Source organism: Orcinus orca, chromosome 6 (assembly GCF_937001465.1).
Source record: "Orcinus orca chromosome 6, mOrcOrc1.1, whole genome shotgun sequence".
Lineage (NCBI taxonomy): Eukaryota > Metazoa > Chordata > Mammalia > Artiodactyla > Delphinidae > Orcinus > Orcinus orca.
The window spans coordinates 49,035,515-49,043,857 of NC_064564.1; positions in this window are offsets into that span (position 1 = coordinate 49,035,515).

Consider the following 8,343-nt stretch of genomic DNA (forward strand, 5'->3'; position numbering starts at 1 on the left):
TGATACAAGATGAGTATTTTGCAAGCATGCCCTTTCCTTTTTTTTTCCAGTTCCTATTAAAAAAATATTCTTTAGTGAATTTAAATCTACTTCCGTGAACCTTCTATCATGTTGCCCTTATTCTGCCTTTTCTAGTTACACACAATAAGGTAAGTGCCTCTTTCATCTGATTGCTCTTAAGGTTCTTGAAAATAGCCATCATTATACACTTTTTTTCCCAGCCTACTATTCTCCACACTAAACAATTCTAGTTTCCCCTGATCTTGTTCAGTTGTTTTCCCCACTTTCACAGACAAATGTCGACAGGTTAGGAAGCTTTCCATCTCTCCCCAAGAAAAATGAACAACACTTGTTCTGCAACTATGAGCTATAATGAACGTTTTCATAACGTACTGATATACTTTATAAATTTAAGATTTTTGATAAAATGGTAGATCTCTGGAGTTAATAGTCAAACACTTGACTTCTTTATGAGAACAAACTACCAGTCCTTCTATTCTCATATTCTGTGTGGGACTTCCTAAAGTAATGCTCTTGGCCTCTTGCCCTTCCCTTACTCATACATCCCCAGAGGATGTGAGTTGCCAAGTTCACAAGTGATGACCATTGCTTCAGTTTTTATAACAATAATCTATTAATAGGTCATAAGCAGTGGGGATTAAGTCTCTTCCCTCTCTGCCCAATACTAAGAAAAAACAATGACTTGGAGAAAACAAAATTTTCCTAGGGATAAACTGTTCCAAGAAGTAGACTGACAATAAGGCAAGAATGAGGAATGGTTGGTGGGGAAGGAAGAGACTGGAAATAACATTTAATGGTCATTTTCTAAACCATATTCTCCAAACAGAATTAACTGTGATACTTCCATCAGATTTTATTAAATATTGGTGAAGAACAAATGGGCATAATTTATTAGCCCCTAAAATCTCAGCCTTTGGTCCTCTGATTTGGTGTTTAGGGAAAAAAAGATCATGAATTGTATTTGGAGAGTGCTTAAGGACTTAGACTTCAGTAAACTTGGGCCACATGGGACTCTGACATTGATTGGCCGTCATAGCTAATTATGGCTAGTACTTGTTTGCTGAAGTTAGTTTTAATGGGTTGGGGTGCTTAGAAAATTCAAGATAATAAGGCATAATGTGTGGTCCTCAGCAACTCACCTTGAAATATACAGGTACTGTTTTTATATAAGCAGCACAGCTGAGGCAGATTTAATTATATAGCAAAGAAAGTCTTTGTGTAGACAGGCTTTTTAAGAATTAGGAGAACAACTTTTTTCTACATCTTTTTCTCAGTGTGATTTGCAGAGGAGGAGGCCAGGACTGCAAAGGCAGTTGAGTTCTACTAATGCCACAGAGTACTAATAAGGCTCTAGGTTCACTGCTCGTGCCAGGCCTAGGTAGAGAACACCATATCCACTGTCCCAAAATCCCTCCTACAGAGACAAAGTAAAATAATAAACTGGCAAGAATGAATTTTATAGCTTAATTTCTTTCATCTTTTAATGCAAAATCTCAAGACAATGTGATTTGGAATTTTAAAGGCTTGGACTCCAACTTCAAAGGGCTTAAACTTGCAACTTACTATAAATTTTCCAGACAGAAATTAAAGTTCAAAAAGTAAGAGTGGGGCTTCCCTGGTGGCGCAGTGGTTGAGAGTCCGTCTGCCGATGCAGGGGACGCGGGTTCGTGCCCCGGTCCGGGAGGATCCCACATGCCGCGGAGCGGCTGCGCCCGTGAGCCATGGCCGCTGAGCCTGCGCGTCCGGAGCCTGTGCTCCGCAATGGGAGAGGCCACAGCAGTGAGAGGCCCGCGTACCGGAAAAAAAAAAAAAAAAAAAAAAAAGTAAGAGTGAATTTATATTAAAATTTGGGGCACCTCTATAGTGTTGGCCTTGAATTATTAGTATAACTTAATGTTGTCAAAAACTCATTTTAAAACTTATGTTGACCTATTCTGGACTACATGCCTGGGAATTTTGCAATGATAACTAAAGGGCAAGTGAATTTTCATTCCTGAGTATAGTGAAGTCATGACATGATTTAATCAATATGCTGTTCTAACCCATTTTTGAGATTTACAGAGGCAAAATTCACACCAATAACCAGAAGTTCAAGGAGAATCCTTAGAAGAATAATTGTTAGTATTAGGGGAGACACCTCATGCAAATGAAAGCAGAACTTACACTGGCTTAATATTCCAGGCAAATGGGTTAAGAGAAGCAAGAGCTAAGAATGTGGAAAATAGCTCAGAAGAGGACCACTTATCCCTCCCCCCCATTCCTCAGGTTTCCATGTGGAGTCAATTTACTGAAGCAACACTCCTGACCACTTTCCAATGTCTTTCTTATCCCGTTACACCAGAGGAGTAAGGTACCTGGCAGATGAAAGTTACCCGTGGGTCCACATTTCTCAGTTCCTAGGATTTAATCTACGAAAAGACCCAAATATTAATGATTTGGTCTTTTTCATTCCCTTTCTGCCTGTGACCATGAGAATGTGATACTGGATAAATGTATCTTTTCTGGAGAATCAAAACTTCTCTCAGATACGCTGTTTCTACAGCTAGAGGGAAAGTAGAAGGGAATAAAGGATTAATTATAATATCATCTGATCCTTTTGTCTAAGCCAAAATGAGGGCAAAATAAACAAATAAAAAAATGAGAAACATGTCCTCACCAGACATGCAGTAAGAGAAATGATAAAGTGAGTTCTTCAGGCAGAAGAAAAATAACCCGCAGCAGGAAGCATGTAAATTCAGGAAGAAGTAACAAGCAATGGAAATGGGATAAATCAAAATATATCAACTCAAAAAAAGTATCACAATATAATTAATAAGTATAATTAAAACACCTGACAACACAAATTGTGGGCAGCAGGCGGTAAATGAAGGTGAAATGTGTCAAGGTCCTAAAATTATCAAGGAAGTGGTCAAAGTAATCATTTTTATTAGACTGCATTAAGCTAGGACGAATATTGAAATCCCCAAGTTAGCCAGTAAAATATTAGGAAAAAAACAAAACCAAAAATATTGCTAACAAATTAGTCAAGGAGAAAAACAGACTGATAAAAATATTTAAATACTAAAGAAGAAGGCAAGAAAAGACAAAAAGGGAACATAAACAGGTAGCCTAACTAGAGATAAGTACTAAGATTGTAGGAACAATAAACACACATGTAAGTAAATAATCAAGGACAAGTATATTATTATTAGACTGGATAAAAATGTCAAACTTTATGACATGCTAGTTATAAGAAAACCACCTTAAATATACAAATTACAAAAAATTGAAAATAAAAGGATATACATTAACCAATCATAAGATTGTATAGCTATAGTAATATCAAAAACAGATTTGAGGCAATAAATGAGATAAAGGAAGACATTTCTCAATGATAAAGAAGAATGGTAGACCAGGAAGGTATCATTTTCAATTGCATCAAATAAATCATATACATAGGAATAGATCCAATGATAGATTCAGAAGACCTCTTCAGTGAAAAATCTAAAATATTATGGAGAAGAAATTTTTGAATCTAAATAAATAAAGAAACATAGACTGGTCATGGAGTAGAAGGCTCAATATTATAGAGATATCAATTCTCCTCAGATTAATTTGTAGATCCAATGAAATCCCAATCCCAATCCTGAAAAATTTTTTTGAAGACACTGACAAGTTGATTCTAAAACTTACATGGAAAATAAAAGGCCAAGAATAGCTGACATGGTGTTGAAAAACAAAAAAATCTGTAAGATTTATCCAAATATCAAGGCTTATTATAAAGTGATAGCAGGTTAAATAGTATGCTGTTGCTAAATGCAGTTTTAAAAATACCAGTGGAACAGAATAGAAAGATAAACAGACACATGAGCTAGAAGAGATAGTATAGACACATACCCACATAAATATGGTACTCTTGTCTATAACATAGGTGATGCTACAGTTCAGTGGAGAGAAGATGGTTTTTTAGTAAATCATCTGGGTCAGTATATATTGAAAACTAAATTTACTCTCACACTATACACAACTATCAATTCCAGGTGGATCATAAACCTAACTGTAAAACATAAAACAATAAAGATTTTAGAAAAATACTTTCAAGAACTTGCATATGCTAAAATTACTTAATAAGGACACAAAGCACTAACTGTGAAGAAAAATGATAAACTGGACTATATTAAAAATTTGAAGATTTAATGAGACACCTTTAAGAGAGTTAAAATCATGCTACAAAGTAGGAGAGAGTATTTGTAAGACATATACCAACAAAAGATTAATATAAAAATATATAGAATTCCTATAAATCAGTTAAGGCAATGGCAGAAATGTGCAAAAGACTTCACAAAAGAATATCTCTAAATGGCAATAAGCATACAGTATAGTGCTAAGTATGATTATTTATAAGGGAAAATAAAAATAACCATGAAACACTCAAATATTCATAGCCAATTGATTTTTAACAAGTGTGCCAAGACGATTCACTGGGAAAGAGTGGTCTGTTGAATAAATGGGCTGAAACAACTGGATATCCACAGGCAAAAGAATGAAGTTGGAACCCTACTTCACACTGTATACAAAAATTAGCTCAAAATGGATCAAAGATCTAAATGGAAGAGCTAAAACTATAAAATTCTTAGATTAAAAACACATGTGCAGCTGGGGACTGATCAAGATGATGGAGTAGGAGGACGTGGAATTCACCTCCTTCCACAAACACATCAAAAATACATCTACATATGGAACATTTCTCACGGAAAACTATCTGGAAACTGAAAGACTCCTATACAACCAAGACTGTAAAGAAGATTGATATGGAATCAGATAGGAAGGGAAAAGAAGTGATCAGGTTGGGACCTGTGCTTCTGGGAGGGGACTGAGAGGAACAGGGAGATCTGCCCTGGGGAGTAAGCGGTGCAAGCCACACATTGGGCACCCCAGTCCTGGCATCCAACACAGGGAAGGCAAGCCCCCTTGGTTGCTTGGAGGGCTGCTAGGACTAACAGGAGGGCTGTGGGAAGCCTACGTGTGAAGAGTGCGTGAATGCTGCCTTGCTCCTGAGGCAAGGCAGAGAGGGTGGATTGAGGATGACTCCAGTGCCTGCCTGGTTTCCCATGACTTCCCTGGCACGTGCCCAGTCTAAACTAAGCAAATGCTCCAGCCCCGCTTACTTCACCTCACAGGTCCACACTGGAGTGAGAGCTTCCATGACTAGGGAGAGACCTTGGCCATGGGACGCAGGGGCGACTCGGACCCAGGGTGGCATCTGAGCACAGCAGGGACAGCCATTGCTGGTGCTTACACAGGTGGCACATCAGCATTCGACCCAATATCTGATGCTGGTTGGACCTCCACAGCCTGCCCTGATACATACCAAGAGCCCATGCAGGCCTTGCCTGCCTGGCAGCACGAATCCACAACAGGACGGGGGTGGCAGTGGCTGGGGGAGTGATTGGCTGTGAGGGAAATGGAGACTCAGATGCAGGAGGGGCTGCTATTGCTGGTGCTTGCACAGGTGACACATTGGAAGCAACCCAGACCTCTGTCTGTGGCTGGCCTGAGGCTGCCCACGTCCTCTCATGAGCTGAGAACCTGCATGGCTCCCTCTTGCTCCAGTACTGCTCCCCTCTGGGACAAGAGTGCTGGTGCTGGGAGAAGGGAGACCACACTTACAAGGAACAGACCCAGCTTGCCTGACCCTCAAAGCTACTGCTCCATCAACTTGGGATCTGACCCTGCCCCTGATAGGGAAGTGATGGCCACTGAGCAAAAGGGAGGCCCCATCTCACAGCTGGCTCTGGCCCTAGTTCCTCCATCTCCAGCCCCACCTTATACTAAGGTGAAGGCTAACAGCACACCCTGAGGAAAGACATGACTTCTGTTCACATCAAATCCAAATCTCCCACCGAAAGCACTGGGTACAGACAGACTATATATAGAGACACTCACACATAAGGATACCCCTTCAAGGCTGCAGTAGGTAACTGTTTCACCTCAATTCCTAGAGACAAAGTTAAGCAACATGAAAAGACAGAGGGAACTGGTCTCAATTGAAAGAGGAAGAGAAAAATTCTGAAGAAATTAAAAATGAAACAGAAGTAAACAATTTACCAGATAAAGAATTCAAAGCATTAGTAATAAGAATGCTAACTGAATTAGGAAAAAATAGATGAAAACAGTGCAAATTTTAACAAGGAAACAGAAAACATCAAAAAGAATCAGTCAAAACTGAAGAATATAATAACTGAAAAAAGGCAAATGTCTACCAGCAGCAGAATGGGTTTAAAATATTTTATGGCAATGTTCATGCATTCAAGCACTGTAGACAGCAACGAGGATGAGCAAACTACTGTTACATGCAACAACATGGATGAATCTCACAAACATACTGCTGAGAAAAATAAGCCATGCGTAAAAGAATACTGACTATATGATTCCATGAATATAAATCTGAGAAATAGGCAAGACTTGCTTAAGGTGTTAGAAATCAGGATACCTCTTAGGGGCATATGGTAATAAGAAAAGCGCAACATGAGAGGCCTTCTGAAGTTTTGGCAATGTTCTCTTTTTTGATCTGGGCGCTGGCTACAGGGATCAGTTAATTTTATGAAAATTGTTAAGGTACATATTTATGTGTGGGGCACTCATCTTTATGTATATTATACTTCCGTTTACAAAGTTCAGGTTAAAAATAAAGAACAGAGTCAAGAGAGAAAAATCACGTATACACGAATATTTAATATATATTAAAGTAGCATTTCCAATCACTTGATGACTTTTTTGGACCAGAGATGAGAACAATAAGACTTTATGGGGAAATTTATTTGGTCATGGTAATCAGTATTAAAGATTTCCCTCCAAATTGAATAACAATAATACTCTTGTAATAGCTGACAATTTCAAGTGTTTTTAAGAATATCGGTCATATTTTCCTATTTGATTCTTTTATTACTATCTATGACCATGATATTCAATATCACTGATCTTCTCCTGCTAAAAACTTAGCAAGTCTCCAAACTGGATATGTGAATAAGGAGGCTTGATTTTTGTTAGTGACTCTATGCTTGGCCCTGGGGATTACCACAGTCTATTCTATGTGAAAAATTGGAAAATAATTTACTCATCTCCAGTCTTGAGGGTGTTTCCATGATTTCTCAAATAGTAATAATCAGTATGATTCCATGTTAATCTATATATGTACAAAAGAATTTAAAATTCCATTTAATCCCTGTCTTTAGAATCAGCTACTACTTCTGATCATTCATGCTTAAAGTAAATAATTTTGATATTTGTAATATTATAAGCTGTGCCTCTCCTTATGGGGATAAAAAAATCTTTTTATTAGCTACTAAATTTTTTACACTGGTAGGAGTCCACAACATTTTTCAAGGCTGAATTCAGTTCCAATTCCCTGCCTTCACATTAAAGCCTACATAAACTGCTCCATATGAATAGTTATTTAATATTTTATTAGAGCTTTTAATTTTACTATCCCCTCAGTAACTTACTCCCCTGCTTAGTAACGATATGGTCAAGAAATTCTTCCCAAGAGCTAATATGAATTCTCCATTCTTTGTTTCCTACCATTCTAAAAAAATTTGTTACATCTTTCCTATGCCCCTGCCCATTCTTCTCTAACACCCTTCCTTTATGTTCTCCTTCCCATTTCTAACACCAACTGTTCCCATAAATTAGCTAGCAGAAGCTGCCCTAACTGAGCACAGCACATATGCTAAGATCATCGGCGTAGAATCAGAAAACTGGGTTCAGCCTAACTCTTACTATGAGTGTAATTAAAAAATTTTTTAAATTTAATTTTATTTATTTTTGGCTTCATTGGGTCTTTGTTGCTGCGCGTGGGCTTTCTCTAGTTGCAGCGAGCAGGGGCTACTCTTTGTTGCGGTGTGTGGGCCTCTCACTGTGGTGGCTTCTCTTGTTGTGGAGCATGGGCTCTAGGCACACAGGCTTCAGTAATTGTGGCTCGTGGGCTCAGTAGTTGTGGTGCACGGGCTTAGTCGCTCTGCGGCATATGGGATCTTCCCGGACCAGGGCTTGAACCCGTGTCCCCTGCATTGGCAGGCAGATTCTTAACCACTGTGCCACCAGGGAAGCCCATGAGTGTAATTTTAAATTACTTAACTTCTGTCAGCCTTATAATAATCTTACAATAGAAATAATAATAGTATCTATTCTATAAGGTTATTGTGTAGATTATGTGATACAGAGTATGAAGTAAACCAATGCTTGCTTGTACTAAAAGCTCAATATAACACTATTGTTATAATAATTATAACACTATTATTGTAGTAGTTAAAATGTTTTTGGTTGCAAGTCAATAAAATAACT